The following is a 16,439-nucleotide window of genomic DNA, read 5'->3' on the forward strand; positions in this document are numbered from 1 at the left end:
ATCATTTGAGTTTTATTAAAACTTGGATATTATTATCCCTGACCTCAAAATGATAGCTTATTACAGCACCCTAATGGGGTGAAGACACGTGTCTCGCCGAAAGAACTTTTCTGCAGCCCCCGAGTGCAGTCCAAACCAAGCTCATTGCCATTGAGGCAACTCCAACTCAACCAGACGCTGTAGGTCAGGGTCGAGTGGACTCTGGGTTTCTGAAACTAACCTCATATGGGAGTAGAAAGCCTCATCTTTCTCCCAGAGACATAAACATGTTTCGTTTGGATAAAACCTGTGTGTGTCTGAACAGGAATCCTACTGATCCTCTAATACTTTGAGACTCACCCTTCTCAGAGGGTCATCGAGACTCATCGATTCTAAACAGAATCGACCAAAGCCAAAAATCCTAAGGAAATACGTGAAGACTACAGATCTATCAAGAGTTTCCTCCAGGCGGTTGGCAGACAAGCTCTGCTCTGGGTGAAAGCGCAACCGTGGAGCAATCTGGGAGATTCCATGGAAGATACCTGTACAGCCCCAGCCCCCAGCCATGAGACTCTCGAAAGGAAACAGGAGTTGCCCAGACCCCAAGGGTCACTCTCAGGAAGTTGTTCATGCCTTTGACACCAACAGAGGACTTTGTACAAGACTGCCATGTTTGCGTTTCAGTCAGTGGCAGCCATCAGTCTTAAGAACAAGACCAAATGGACTTGCTGTTGACCAGGGCTGGATAGCACCCACCCCCCAGGGCCAGCACCTTCCTCTGGGGCAGGGCTAGGCTTCCTTAAATAGGGCACAGAGCACCCTCAGTCAGCATTCCTCTGCAAAGTATCCTTCCGCTCAGGTTCGTGTCCTCACGGACCATGGCCACTTTTGTAGGGCTCAGCATCCAAGGCAACATGCCCATTGGGGGCCTGGGGACCTGGAAGTTGATGTGCACGTATGCAAACAGTGAGGGCTCTTGACCATGTTCCCCCCTCTGCCACCAGCTGGGAAACCTGCTGTCTGGTAAGGATTATTTTCTAGAAAGACTACTCTGTAATATGGATATTCTTCCTGCTGCAACCTAGCTCTGGGATCTTTAAAGTGGCTCCATTGTGTTGAGTCTTGTCTTGGGTTTGCTGCTGGGTGAAGAGTGGGTAGGAATGGAGAACTCAGTCTTGTGGCTCTGGCTGTGGCCAGTGTGGTCCTGGGAGCCATTTAAAATGCAGGTTCTCAGGCAGCCCGGGTGTTCTGCATTGGAACCTGCACTTGACCCAGACTCCAGGGGATCCCAGCAGCTTAAGTCAGAGAAGTACTGCTTCCCTTGGAAAGTGACCTGATCCTTGGGTGGCGAGTTGGGCACCCAGGGCTGGGCTAATACCTCTGATAAGGTGGCAGACACTTTCTACATCTACAGGGCTCAGAGACAATAGGCCCATGTGCCCATCTTAGGATAAATTCGGGCATGCTTCCATGCTTCCAGTCTTCTAACAGCCTTCTTGCTTCTTCCCATGAAAAATAGTGTCACCCCAACTAGTTACTTAGAGGAATCCAGATTCTTCTTCTCAGGATGTGGGTGGTTAGCACTGTCTTCCCAGCGCCTCTTCCTGGCAGGGTGACAGCCTGTGGCCCCCGCACTGGGTGGTTCTCAGGAAGCACATGGGCTCTGCTGGCTGGATCCCCAGGAGCTGGCCTGAGCTCATCTTTCCTGAAAAGTGGCAATCACTTTTATGTTCCAGGAACTAGATGAGCTCCAGCCAATTTAGAGTTAGTTCGTTTAGACTAAAATGTTTTGGTTTTTTTGTTGTTAATTTTAGACTAACATGTTTTAATGGCTCTTTCCTTTTCCCCTTCAAGGTGGGAAAGGAACATCTCTCTCAAGACAACACTTATGCGGTAGATCCCCCCACCCCTACCCCCACCCCACCCCCACCCCCACCCCCACCCCCTCCCCCAGCTTTCCTAGGTTCCAGGTCAAAGTGCTGAGCTTTCCATTCATTGGGGCCTTAGCCAATCCAACACCCACCCCCGCCCCCTCGGGCAGGTACTGTTTACATTTTCTTATGTTTTATTTTTGAAGACAAGGCTCAGAGAGAGTAATCTATGGTAGGACGAGGCCTTAGCAGGCGGTGGAAACAGGGTTTATCTGGATTTGCTGTGATACAGAGGTGATCACAGTGGGAAGAACTTTTCCATCCTTTCTTCTGGATCATTTCACAATGAAGTTTCAGCCTGCTCTTTACAAAGAGTAGACTAAGAGTCATGGTTGCCTCATCCTTAGCCAAGTATGCAAGAAGTCATGGCTCACTACAGCTTTACAAAGGGACACAAGGATTCGTGATCACTCCCATCATTTGTAAAGGAGGACCAGTAGTCCTGGCCACTCCCAGATTTGGAAAGGGACCATGAGGACTAATGAGTCACCTCCACACGCCTAAGGACATGTCAGGGCTGAAGGGCTAACTTTGACTAGGAAGGACTGAGCTCTTGTTTAGGACGGGCGATGAGCCATAACGAGACGGCCGACTCACTTTCCTTCCTTCTCTCGACACATTCTTCAAAGTGTGTTCCCTGCCCTACTGTCCCCTGAATATTGGGGCTCCAGTAAGGCCCTGGTTTGGAGAAGCAGGATGTGGAGGGGAGTTCTGGGGAGGTTATTCTGTCCTAGGTCAAGTCAAAGAGGCTGTGAAGGCAGCCATTGATGTGGGGTGCTATCTTCTTGTATGAAAACGAGGGTGAGGTAGGGCAGGGCATCCAGGAGAAGCTCCAAGAGAAGGCTGTGGAGTGTGAAGACCTTGTCATCACCATCAACAAGGTGCCCAAGTCCCTGGGGTGGCAGGAGGGTGACCTCAGGACAGCCCGAGGTATTTGGTTTGGTCAACACCAGGGATTCGACAACCTTCCCCACAAGCACAGAGTTGTTTCCAGGCTGTGTTCGTCTGGGTAGACTAGAGAAACAATCCAGGGAGACTCATATGTACATAAGAAAGGGCTTTATTTAAAGAGTGACCGCATATTAAGAAAACATCCCAGCCCAGTCCAATTCAAATCCTTAAGTCTGATATTAGACCATATGTCCGATACCAGTCTATAAATTCCTCTTCAGACTCACACAACACATGCAAGGACGCTGAATGCAGGAAGATTGCAGGCCAGTGGATGGAAAGTCTTGTGGATCCAGTGGCAGTAAACATCTCAGCACTGGCGTGGGTCTCTATGTGGCTCCTCCAGCTCCAGGGCTCGGGCTCCACCAGCGTAGCTCCACGTGTCTTGTCAGCAGGAATGTCTCGCAGGGAGACTGTGTGGTTCTGGCCTCCAGTGAGCCATTTATTTCCGTAGCGCCTCCAAACAAGGTTATCAAGCTGCGTCCTGATTGAAAGGCTAGACTCCACCCCTTTGCAAGTTGACAGGAGATTAGGTAACTGCCACACCAGCCCTCCCCACTTTATGAAAAACCTGGGGCCCACATCACCACACTCCCCGTTTGGACAGGACTGAGGAGACCTTGCTGCCGCACTCCTCTTGAGTTGGCTTTCCCGCTGTGAGGAGAGTCCACTGAGCGCCAGTGATGCTCACGGCCTCGCCATCATGAGGTTCCACTGCCCAGTGTGGATGAGTGACCGCGGGCGCCCTCAGGGATGGACCCTGAAGCTGCCTCTGCCGACCTGGGTCTTTCCATTTAGGCCTGAGGGTCTCCACAGGAGGCACTTGGAAAACTGCGGGAGCATTTTTGTTTTCTATTGCCACCTCTCAATTTCATTCCTTCTGCATAGTGAAAGGTGATTTATGAAAGCCATGAAAAGGGAGGGGGGAGACGTTGAACTGTAGGGTTGAGGATCACTGGACCAGTGTGATGCCATGGCTGCTGCTGGATGATATCTCATAGCAACTCTGATGAACATAAAGAAACCCTCGTCGCTTCTCCACCATCTCACCACAGTTGGGACGTTTGAGCCCATCATTGCAGCCACGGCACCAACTCGTCTTCTTGAAGGTCTTCTCTTTTCGGTTGACCTTCCACTCGACCATCTGTGGATGGATGTGCTTCTACAGGAACTGGAAAAGCATGGCTCATGACGGGCTGAAACAGAAGCTCCCAGCACCGGCAAGACTGGCACTGGCATATGCGTAAACACCGGGCTGCAGAGAGAGGAACTTCTGCCCCACGGCAGGAGAGAGCGTGGTGCTGAGGTTAGGCACAAGTTCTGGCCCCAGTGTCCTGTAGTCAAGGTGGAGCACAAGTGTGGAAACCAAATATGCCCACTTATGAAAGAGACGCATGCCTACTTCGTCAGGAGAGCTGAACAAGAAATTGCCATCAACATTAAGGGACTGCCCTCGACTGGCTGAGCCCTGGTGGCCAAACTCACCTGGATCCCGGGCCTGAACCACCTTGGTTGTAAAGCGTCTGTCTCCAGGTGAGAGCTGGGAGCAAGCACCTGTGGATGATGCAGTCATCTGGCCTCGTACTGACCCTGGTTATTCCTCTCTGCAGCTGTGGTGGATCTTTGAGAGGCCCCTGATAAAAGGAGCTTGTCCGAAGGCCCTTAAGACTCTAAAAATGGACCATCTTGACATTGACCTTGTTCACTGGCCTCACGGACTGAAGGTTGGTATGATTTCCCATCCTATCTCTTGTTCCTAAACAAAATCCAGAGTGTCTACTGGGCCAGGTGTGCCCAGGCTGTTGAGGTGGCAGCTCTTTCCCATCAGATCTGCGACCTGCTAATGATCAGCAGTCAAAGGTGGAGTGGAGAGCTGGGATGTCCAGGGGGCTGAGGCCGGGGCTACACTGGAGGATGGCCAATCCTTACTAAAGATCCAGCACACCTTTCCTGAGCTCCCCTGGTATTCCTGTAGCATTGAATGCAATATGATGCCCAACTTACTCACCTCATGCCCTGCAAAGGTGCCAACTGTGTATCATCCATCTTTAGACACCCCGGAGGATGTTGGAGGAGAAGTATGCCCCTGTCTTCTTCAGGAAACCTACCATATACACTCGTGGATAAGCTGAGTTTTCCAGCACAAAAAATGTGCTGAAAAACCGGGGTTTGGCTTATACACGGGTCAGTGGCATGAATGGATATCATCTGGTCAAGCCCGACTAACAAAAGGAGGAAATCTCATGAAACCTGACATAGAGTTAATAGCAAAGGGGGGTCGAGATGCATGGGAAGACATTCCAGAAGACATGGTGCGATGTGCCTTCCAGAAATGTAGTATTAGTAATGTTATGGATGGCAGTGAAGACTGCGCTTTGTATGAAAATGACAGCAGTGATGGTGATGACGGCGATCTCAGTGAGGACAGCGTCTATGATGACCTCACACCAGCTGAAGCTCTGCATTGGGATACGGATGATGATGAGGAATCCAGTTTTGAAGGATTTTAACTCTTTACATTTTAGCTTGGTTGCTGATTGAGCTCAGGGAATAGTACTCTTAAGGTATCATTGTTGATACCTTATTGTTTTTGTTGAACCTATTTTCCACTTACTGTGCTGGTTTATTAATGTTAAATGACTTGTCCTTTTATTTATGTTTTTTATTTAAAATACATATTTAAATACATTACCCCACTGATGTCTCAATTTTTAGTAATTGTATTTTCATTTGTTTTGATTATTGAAACTCACCAATGGCTTCTACATTTTCCACCCTAGGCTTATACTCGAGTCAATCAGTTTTTCTGGTTTCCCAGGTAATAATTAGGTACCTCGGCTTATATTTGGGTTGGCTTACATTCGAGTATATATGGTACTTTGAAGACTGAACCCTCGTCTGCTGGTCTGGAAATTCGTCTGTCCCCAGGGGTAAAGGGCTTCTGGGTATATGAGGTGAACATGATGGTGACAGCGGTCACGTTGGGAACCAGTTAACAATAGATTTAAAAAATTAGCCAGCAGTTTCTAAAACACGGGGAGTGACGTGTCACCCTCAAAAACTCATTGCCCTCGAGTTTGTTGCAACCCATAGCAACCCTACAGGACCGAGTCAAACTGCTCCTGTGGGTTTCTGACATTGCGTGTCTTGGTCAGAACTGGAAGCCTCATCTGTTCACCAGCGGGTTATCCTGGTGGCTTTGAACTGCTAGCTTTGTGTCTAGCAGCCCAACGCACTACGCACTCTATCAGCCGAGCTCCCGAATGTCCGTGTAAATTGACGAAGTGTTCTATATTCGACATAACCCTCATTTTCAATGTAAGCGTTTGTAGATTGCATTTCATCTTACGGGCTAGACGTCTGGAACCTGGAGCCTGCCAAGGAGCATGCCGCTGTGGCTGTGTAGGCGAAGGGGGACGTTCGGGATCCTGGAATCACAGGACCAGAACTCAGGTGTCCAGGGTAGACTCCCGCTTCAGCGTTTGGCTTTATATTTGCATCCTGGGAAGGAGAACTTCCCCGACGATGATGCAGGCCGTGTTCTGGGCAGTGAAACAGCATTTGTGGGTGGCTGCAAGTCGGGTTCCAGCATTTTGGAAAAGGGACGCCTTCCTTCACGGGTTCATGCCATTCTCTGGTGTCCTGAAAGAGCTCGTGTCCCCAATGCTGCATCGTTTCCTAGTGTTTTTCTGGTTTCCCAGGTAATAATTAGGTACCTCGGCTTGTATTCAGGTCGGGTTATATTCGAGTATATATGGTATGATACCCTTGGGAAAATCTTATGAAGGTTACATGAAATGAAAGAACTCGGGATGGCACTTCTGACCATAGTCTTTGTAACTCCTAGTAAGTGGCTGGGTGGGAGCATGTAGGTGAGGTGCACGAGACTTGAACTCAGGGACTGGCCAGTTTTGCCATTCCACTGGGTCTAAACTGAGACATTTCAGAAGGAGGAAGAAAGCATTTCAATGAAGAAGAGCCGCCGGTTGAGCGCGTGAAGATTTCTGGGTGAAATCGTAATGGCAGCCACGGTACTAGCCGGCCTCAGCACCAGGATCGGGAGACAAAGGGATGGGCTTCCCAACCCAAGAACAAGCAAAGCCGAGTGCCTTTGGGAAGGAGATGGACTTATAGATTGAGTTGCCCTTTGAGTGTCTATCAACACCAAAGGAGCTTTATAATAGTCGTCCAAGCTGGGCAGAGGCCAAAGGGCTGTGTGGCTGAGAGACCAGAGAGGGAAGTCCCAGCCGGCATGGCTGAGAAGAGGTGTTGCTGCGGACAAGAGAACTGTATCCTTAATGTTCTGTGATCTTGAATTGTGACTGATGAATATCCCCAATAGATCTCCGTGATTGTGAGTTTCTGTGTGACCATTGCAACAGGTGGTGGAACCCAGCTGAGAAGTAGAGTGCTGTGGACGGGCAGGCATAGGAGCTACATAATCTGTTGTCAATTTGAGAGGATTTAGAATGAAGGGGTGGAGTCTAGCCTGTCAATCAGGTCGTACCTTGATGACCTCATTTGGAAGCACTAAGGAGACAGCTCACTGGAGGCAGGACACTTGCTCACTCCCTGTGGGACAGTACTGAGGAGTAGCCAGATGGAGCTACACCAATGCATCCAGAGCCCTGGGAGCTGAAGGAGCCACGTGGAGGCCCTGATAGCACTGAGATGCTTATAATACCACCGGATCCCCAAGTCTTTCCACGCATTAGCCTGTGATCTTCCTGCATTTGGCATCATTACATGTGTTTCGTGGAGAGGATTTTACAGATTAGTATAGGACATAAGGGCTAATATCAGACTTAGGGACTTGATCTGGACTGGGATGTTTTCTCAATATTCAATTACTCTTGTATATAAAGCTCTTTCTTATTTGCTTATGAGTGTCTATGTGTTTGTTTCTCTAGTCCACCTGGACTAACACAGACGGTTCATGTCAGAATAGGATCAAGAAGGTTGGAGGGTTAAGGCATGCTTCACTTCTGACCCCTAGGAGTCATCCTGGGGCAGCTGTGGAGTTGGATTCTCCTTCTTCAGAAGAGGTCAGCTGTAACCCCGAGGCCATTTTGTCACCATCAGTGTGTCATACTCAGGTTGCTCGCATTGTCAAATAGAAAGCCGTGATGAAGTGTGACAGTGTCCTTGCTGGACAAGATGTGTGTTGGTTGAGCCCAAGTACTAGATCTGTGGCTGTGAGTCCGCTTTCTCTGACGGCGACCCTGCAGGTAATGCAGGTTTCCAAAGCTGTGCTCTTTACAGAAGCAGACGGCCGTATCTATCTCATGTCGAGGGATTGATGAGCTCAAACTTTTTACCTATCAGTCAATAGCCACGCATTTAACCACTGCAGCGTGATAACCTCTTATTGGCATCAGACAGGGCACTCAAAGTACAATTTGAAACCAGCTGCTTTATTTTAGACTTATAGATTCTTTTTCCCTGGATGAACCCAAAGGCCCTTGCTCAGCTATAGTCTTACATCTTCCTTTGACATCTTCCTTCCCAAGCCTGGTCCTTCAGGCAAAGTTCACACTCTCTCGTTGCCAGCAACAAAATGGTAGCCATCCCAGGAGAGGTGGGCCTTCTTAAAAATTCATTAAAAAGATATCTGGTGTTTAACGGTGGGAAAAGATGGATATACAGACATACTTGCTTCCACTTTGCTTTGCTAAGTCCTCGGAGAAGAACATCTTGTGGAGAGTGGTGCAAAAGAAGAAGGCCCTCCACGAGCTGAGCTGACACAGCGGCTGCCACCCTAAGGGCTCGGCACGGGAACAATTGTGGGGGTGGCGCAGGACCGGGCAGTGTCTGGCTCCGTTGTGCACAGCGTCACTCTGGGTGGATCAAAGTCAACTCAACGGCACCTAATGACAACAACACAGTGTTTTGTTTTTTTACAATTTGAAGCATCGTGGCCAGTGTCCAGCAAGCCTACTGGGGTCATTTTTCCCGACATGATGCACTCACTTTAAATCTCTGTGTCGCATCTTGGTAACTCTCACAATATTTCAAACTTTTCCATAGCGCTATGACATGCTTAAGGGAATAGAGCAAGCATCGCTCTTGTGTGTCCTGGGAGATAAAACCATCTGGGTAGCTTGCTCTACGACAACAATGGCTTCATTGCGGTGATCTGGAGCTGAACTGCAGAATCTCCCAGCATAGTGGTCGCACACTGGGCTGCTCACCATAAGGTCAGCAGTTCAAAACCACCAGCCACTGCTCCTCAGAAAGAGTGGGCTTTCTACTCCTGTAAAGAGGTGTATTTTAGGAAACCCACAGGGACCATTCTACCCTATTCTGTAGGGCCACTACGAGTTGGTATTAACTCGATGGCAGTGAGTTTGATGTCCATATTTATTTTCCTATCATGAGAGAGAAAAATGTCAGTATTCATCATTCAGATGTACAGACTCATCTCCATGCATGCTTTATTCCCGAGAGATAAAATCGTGGAAAGATCCAGAACACACCCTAAGATTTTTAACAGGTTCAATTTATGCCGTGCATCTGATAAGATGCCGTCTGTCATTTTTATCACCCTGGGACAGGGAAAGTTTCTGTCCAGCAGTCTCGCGTGCGCTGGACCAACCACTGAAGAAAGTCGCTCTGTTGGCACAGAGCTGGGTGAGATCCAGCTCTGCCATGTGCCACCGTGGACCCCACACTGGTTTCACCACTGTCCTATTTTCTAATAAGAAAAGCAGAGAGGCTGCCTCAGAGGGCTGCTGTGAGCATTCGGGGGACTGACCAGTGCAGGCTGCCTGCGTCTGACAGGGACACGCTCGGTGGGGATTCAATTTAACCACTGGTTCGCTGCCCCGATGACTGTTTGAAGTATCAAAAAAATACCATATCGAAAAGTAGCTTGTGATTTCATACAGTTACTATTGAAATGAGAACAGCAAAAAGATGCATAAAACTAGATTATGTTATAAGAACGCGTTTTAAAATATGAATGAAAAATATTCCATAATCCCTGACCATAAAAAGAATAAAATGGTGATCTCAGATATGTATTTCCATAACGCTTCCTGATTGGCGTCCTCCCTTGCAATATTCGTTCCTTTATCCAAGCGTCGTCAGCTGTGTGGTTACCCTTAGCCGGCTTGTAGGAGTGGGATCCCATTCCTGTAGAGGTAGACCAGTTGGACCATAGTCATTGTGTTTGCTGGATTAGAAGTAGCTAGGTGAGTTCTCTGAACGTATTATACGCCTCTTTGAAAAACCCCTTTCCACTTCAGCTGAACTCACAGCAATGGTTCTGACAGTACTTTTAGTTCCTTGAACACTTTCAGAAAGTGCAGCCAGATGCTCCTTCGAGGCCAGGATGGCAAGACTCCTCGTGCACGTTCTCCATGTTATTAGGAGAGACCAATCCCTGGGGAAGGACGTCGTGCTAAGTGAAGTGGACGGGCAGCGAGAAAGAGGAGGCGCTTGATGAGGTGCCTGGACACAGCGGCTGCAACAATGGGCTCCAACATGGGATCACTTGTGAAGACGGTGCAGAACTAGGCAGGGTTTTCTTCTGTTGGACATGGTGTCTCTGTGAGCGCGAACCAATCTGACGGCACCCAACAGCAATACATCAATTTGGTCACATTTGAAGGCGTCATGATTTTATTTGGTTGAAGAACTTCTGCTTCCTTTCACTTAAATTCTAGAACAGGTAGGGATTTCCCTCCTTCCTCCCTTCTTTAAAAACCAGTCTTTAAAAACTTCAAAATGCAGGCCACTACGCCTGCTGTACCCAAGCAAAGTAATGTCTGGCTTATTGCTGCTGTTGTTGCTTTTCTTCTTAATCTGACAATTTTCACCTTTTAAAATATTTATTTTAATTTATTATTAATTAGGAGTTAACACATATAGCATACCATTGCGTCGTTCAATCACGTCGAGCCGTGCTGGACAACGGCTATTACAATCGGTTTCCAAGCCTTCTTTTTCTTCCTGGACTCCTGGACATCGTCCCCTTTTAACCACCCACCACTCTACCTGCCGCATCCCCCAAACCAAACCAAACAAAACCGGATTCTCCTTGCTGTCCCTGTAGGTTCATCAACCCTGGGCTTCATGTACGGCAACACTAAAAGACATATACCAGAACTTCAAGAGGTTGGCCCCAGTGACACAACACCTCTGTGATACACCCTAATATGGACAAACGAAACGAAACACAAATACAGAAACATTGAAAACCAGACCAGGCCCAGCGTGCATCAGAGGGGGGATAGACAACTGACAGTCAGAGTCATGCCTGTGAGCGTCTGCGCTCATCTCTCCAGCGCATTCTCTGTAGTAACCGCTTTCCTCCCGTCCCTCAGTTATGGAGAGAGGGAGATCTCCAGGGCATTGATTAAAAGTTTTTCTTGAAACACAAGAAGCTTATAAATCTTCAGTTCCTCTCTTTGCTTCATTTGAAAAGGATTGATAGAAGCAAGCAAATTCAAAGCATGCATTTTAAAGCCATTTCTGGCTGGTATGCTTACCTGTTTGCATCCAATATTGATGGATGTTCTCGGCATTTTACAGAATGAAATCAAGGCTAGTCTAGGTAGAATCATTCCAAGTAACTTGCTACAGAGGAAAGTAGCGCAGTCGCTGTGTTTGTCTGGGTAAACTAGAGAAACAAATTCATTGGCACTCATATATATGTGTGTGTGTGTGTGTGTGTGTGTGTGTGTGTGTGTGTAAGAGAGAATTTTATATCAAGAAGTAATTAAAATTTTAAAAACCATTTTAAAAAGAAGTAATTATGTATCAATAAAACATCCCAGCCTAGTTCAGATCAAGTCCATAAGTTCGATATTAGCCCATAAGTCTGATATTGGCCCACGAATTTCTCTTCAGACTCACAGCACACACAATGATGTCGACCGCAGGGAGCTCACAGGCCCGTGGGTGGAAAGTCCTGCGGATCCAATGGTGGTGGGCGCATCTCCAGGGCTCTGGCTGCCATCAGCTTGGCTCCATGTAGCTCGTCACCAAGAAGGTGAAGCTCACAGAGAGAGTGTGTTCCGCCTCTAGGGGGGAAGAGGGGTATCAGAAGGCCATGCCCATAAGGAGGCATCACTTGGGGGGAGGGGTATGTGAGTGGCTGAATGTGCTCCTTCCTGGTGGTTCTGATTCTGTGTCTCTCCACAGCATAGAAAATAGGCTATGCATAGAAAGTGGCTGAAGTCCTTCACCTCAAGTGTGGTTTCATCATTGGACACCAAGTTCCTGGTAGAAAAAGACTTGGGAAGCATTTTATTACAGTTGAGCAGTCATCTCAACTTCTTTGATTCAGATAAGAAAAGTAGAAGCAATGGAATAAATGAAAGAGATTACAGCCAAGAAAACTGTTGGGGGCAGTTCTGCTGTGTAACACAAGGAGCCTCTGTGAATCAGAACAGACTTATTGCCAGCGAGATTTTGTGCGTTTTATAACAACAAGTGTTCTTGATCTTCGCTGGGAACACACCACTCTTTTCAACAGAGAAAGAAAAACGATTTAGTCAGGAGGCATCTTCAGCAACAATGTTTCAATGAGGGCTGAAATTATTCCAGTTTTTCAAGTGATGTTTATACTGATTTCTTCTAACAGTGCTACTCCTAAATTACATGCAGGTGGGCCATAATTCTTAGGATACATGACAGGTTACAAAACCCCATCAATCACGGTGAGTACATGCGACACAGGGGGAACAGGAGAGACGAATGTATCATCTGTTATCTTGAAAAGTAACGTCCAACTGACGGCTTCTTTTCCGTCTTGCGCAATGACTAAGAAAGCTAGAGGAGCGGATTCAACTCCAAGCAGGGTTCAAATAATAATTAACATTCTGAACTCTTTGTGAATCCTTCCAACCAGTTAGACCCAATCATCGTCAATGTATAACGAGATCGATCCTACTCAGTCTGACTCCAATCAACATGGCTGCACGTGTGCTCACAAGTCCTGCTAGCAACTCACTGGGCTGTTCTCTTTCTTGTTTCCGTGAGAATGCTCTGTGTTTTCAAATATATATATTGTTGTTGTTGGGAGTAGGCAACAGACACACCAATTTAACAGGATTTAACAGAACATTTCAGAGACGCCAAGGACATTCTTCAAGTCGTGCAACCAGCCCCTCCATATTTTTCTGAGTCCATCCTCCCCCATTAACACCAACACACTGCCCCCTAAGGTTCCCATTGAATCTGCTGAGTTGCTGTCATCAATTCAACCCCATGCAACATGGTTTTAAAGAGCACAACGCGCAGCCAGACATTCCATACTAGTTAAGCAAAACTGTGATTTGGTCTTGGTTTGTTTCTCACGTAAAAACAAACTCAAACAAACAAACGAACAAACTCACTGCCATCAATTCAATTCTGACTTCTAGAGACCCGATTCGACAGACTAGATGTCCCCGGTGGATTTCTGAGATTGTAACTTTTCATGGGAGTAGAAACATTCTTTTCCCACCGCAACAGGTAATTCATGGGTCTTACTATCTTATCCATTCTACTACTCGTTGTTTCTTGACTGTTGCGTTTAATTCATTTGCTTTCAGTGCCGTTAGTCATAAGTCTGAATTTATTGCTGTCATTTTGCTCTGTGTGTGTGTGTGTGTGTGTGTGTGTAGGGTTGTCGATTTCTTTGTCCCTTTTAATTTTCTGTGCTGAGTTCATTTTGTTCGTGAGTTTTCTCAAACATTTTTTCCTTTGCTGTTATTTTTCCGTTTGCTGCTTTGGTGGTTTTTCTTCTTCTTCTTTTTTTTATTTTGATGCTGTTTTTCCATTTTCTTTTTGGCGACTTTTCATTAATTTCCTGCCAAGTGCAAGGCAGGCAGTCTGTTCTCTCTGGTGATGCACTTGACTTTCTCCCTGCACAACGTTGCAGTTGCCTTCACTGCTGGGTCACATCTCCGTCTCCCCCTTCTGTCTCGTCAGATCGTTTTACTTTGAGTTCTGCTAAAAGGGTTGACCCCTGGGTGGGGGTGCCTCGTATGTTGATCTCAGGTTTGATGCATGCTATGGTTGTGGAATTTTGTCCAAAGAATTCCCTTAGTGTTTTTGGTGAGTTTGATCTTGTTTTAACAAATTCATTTAATTTCTCCTTACCTGGAAACGCTGTTATTTCTCCCTCCTATTTTGGGGGATGATTTTGTAGTATAAACATTTCTTAGTTAGCTTTTTGAAAGAGTTTTATAGATGTCATTTTACTGCACTCTTGCCTGCATGGTTTCTGCCAAAAGTCTGAGCTTATTCTTATTCCCCTTTGTAGGTAACTTTTCCTTTTTCTCAAGCGGCTCTTACGATGCTTTAACTGTCCTTGACATTGGGAAGGTTGATGACGGTGTATCATGGTGATTTTTCTTTGGGGGCTATTTAGGGTTCTTTCAACTTCTTGCATGGTTATTTTCCCCTCTTTCATAGTGTTAGGGAAGTTTTTTTAATAATCATTTTATTGGGAGCCCGTACAACTCTTATCACAATCCATACATCAATCCATGAGTCAAGCACATTTGTACATTTGTTGACGTCATCCTTTTCAAACCATTTTCTTTCTACTTGAGCCCTTGGGATCAGCTACTCTTTTTTCCCTTCCTCCCTCCTCCCCCACAACCCTCCCTCACGAACCCTTGATCTTTTATAAATTATGATTATTATTTCATGTCTTACACTGACCGCTGCCTCCTTTCACCCACTTTTCTGTTGTCTATCCCCCCGGAAGGGGGTTATATATAGATCATTGTGATTGGTTCCCTCTCACCCCCCACCTTCCCCTTTCCCTCCTGGTACTGCTACTCTCAATATAGATCCTGAGGGTTGATCTGCCCTGGATTCCCCATGTTTCCAGTTCTTATCTGTACCCGTGTACATGCTGTGGTGTAGGTAGATTTGTAAGGTAGAATTGAGGTCATGATAGTGGGGGGGGCACATTAAAGAATGTTTCATTGAATGTTTTCTTCACCACATTTGCTTATGCACCCATTTTGTCTTCAGCAATTGTGTCGGGAAGGTGAGGATCAAGGAATGCCAGGTTACTAGAACAGTGTTCTTGCATTGAGGGAGTACTTGAGTGGAGGCCCAATGTCTGCTGCTACTTTAATACTAAACCTATACATATATGTACCTAGATCTATTTCATTAGGGAACTTTTTTGACAGTAATTCTTGGACTATTTTATGTTTTTTGGCTTATTTGTTTCCCCCTGTTCTGACATTCCTAGCAGAGATGTCATTCTTTTTGATAGTATCCCACATATTCTTTTTGTACTTTCGTCAGATGGTTTGTTCTTTTCATTAATTGTTCTTCTTGTATGTTATATTCATATATTTATCTTCAAGCTCCTTAAGTTGGCTTTTCATTGCTTCCCTTCCACTCTTTTGCTCTTTTAATGTGTTGTCTAATTCTAACATGTTAGTATTACTTTTCAGACATGCTATTTGATGCTTTTGTATGGTATCTAATCGTTCATTTATTTTTTGTCAGGTGACTCTTGTAATGTTTACCTGAGTTCTTCTAATGCTTTTTTCCTGTTGTATTTTCTTTTCTCCATGTAGCAATCTTGATCTTTTTCCTCTGTCTGTTAAAAGTACCTGAGGCGCAGTCTTCTCAGTTCCTTTGCTGGTAGTTCACATGCCTCTTCTTCCTCCAGTGAGTCCCTGAGCTCTGCACATCGGTCCCTCATTTGTGCTTTTCTTCTTGCTTCTTGTATAAAATAAAATGTCTATGAGACATTATTTTTTATATTTATTTCTATTTCTTGAGCATGTGGTGATGAAGAGGGCGGTGGCCCTTGTACATTAATGGTAGCTGTTGAAGGTGTGTGTGTGTGGGAGGGGATTGGGTCATGTGGGGGACAGTTCATTCAGTCAAGTGGGGCAAGAAATGAACAACAATAAAACCTCAAACACGAGCACACACGAAGAACAAGACAGAATGAGCAACTCCCCCTGCCACGTACCACACCTACACACCGACTCCCAAGCCAGCACCAACAGCTGCTTTCTCTTTCCCCTCCCCAGCGCATGCTTATCAGGGGCCTACCCAGAGGGTGCACAGCAGGAGAGCAGCCTCAGGTGCCCTAAAGTGGGAGCTGGTGACCTGTGTTGTCCATAAGGGGTTGTGAGAGTTACGGAGGACTCCACTTCTGTTATCCGGTGTCTCTCCACTTGCGGTTTATCCACGAATAGGGACAACCAACCACCCAACCAACCAAACAAACAAAAGACACAGGAAAGCCCCCAACCCCCAAACCAGAACTGGTCATTGCTTTTGTCAAGGCCCTCCTCCCAAGGCTGACTTCTGTGGTTGCCAGGGGACGTGAGCACCAGAGATCCTGCCTCTGTGTGGTGTTGATCTCGCTAAAAGGGAGAAAATGCAAAATATAAAACGAAACTCCAGGTGCCCAACAACTAAGGCTGCAAGCCATTACTTAGGGTCAGTGCCTGTGTCTGAGTGCCAGAGACCGGGGCTGAGTGGTCAATCGAAGCCTCTGTGTTCCCTCCAGGGCCTGGGTCATTGTGAGATACCTGGCATGTCTCTGATCCCCCTTGTTAGCTTCCTGTGCTGTGTGGCAGTCTATCGCATCTGCACCCCTTT

This window comes from Tenrec ecaudatus, chromosome 9 (genome assembly GCF_050624435.1).
Source record: "Tenrec ecaudatus isolate mTenEca1 chromosome 9, mTenEca1.hap1, whole genome shotgun sequence".
Taxonomy (NCBI): Eukaryota; Metazoa; Chordata; class Mammalia; order Afrosoricida; family Tenrecidae; genus Tenrec; species Tenrec ecaudatus.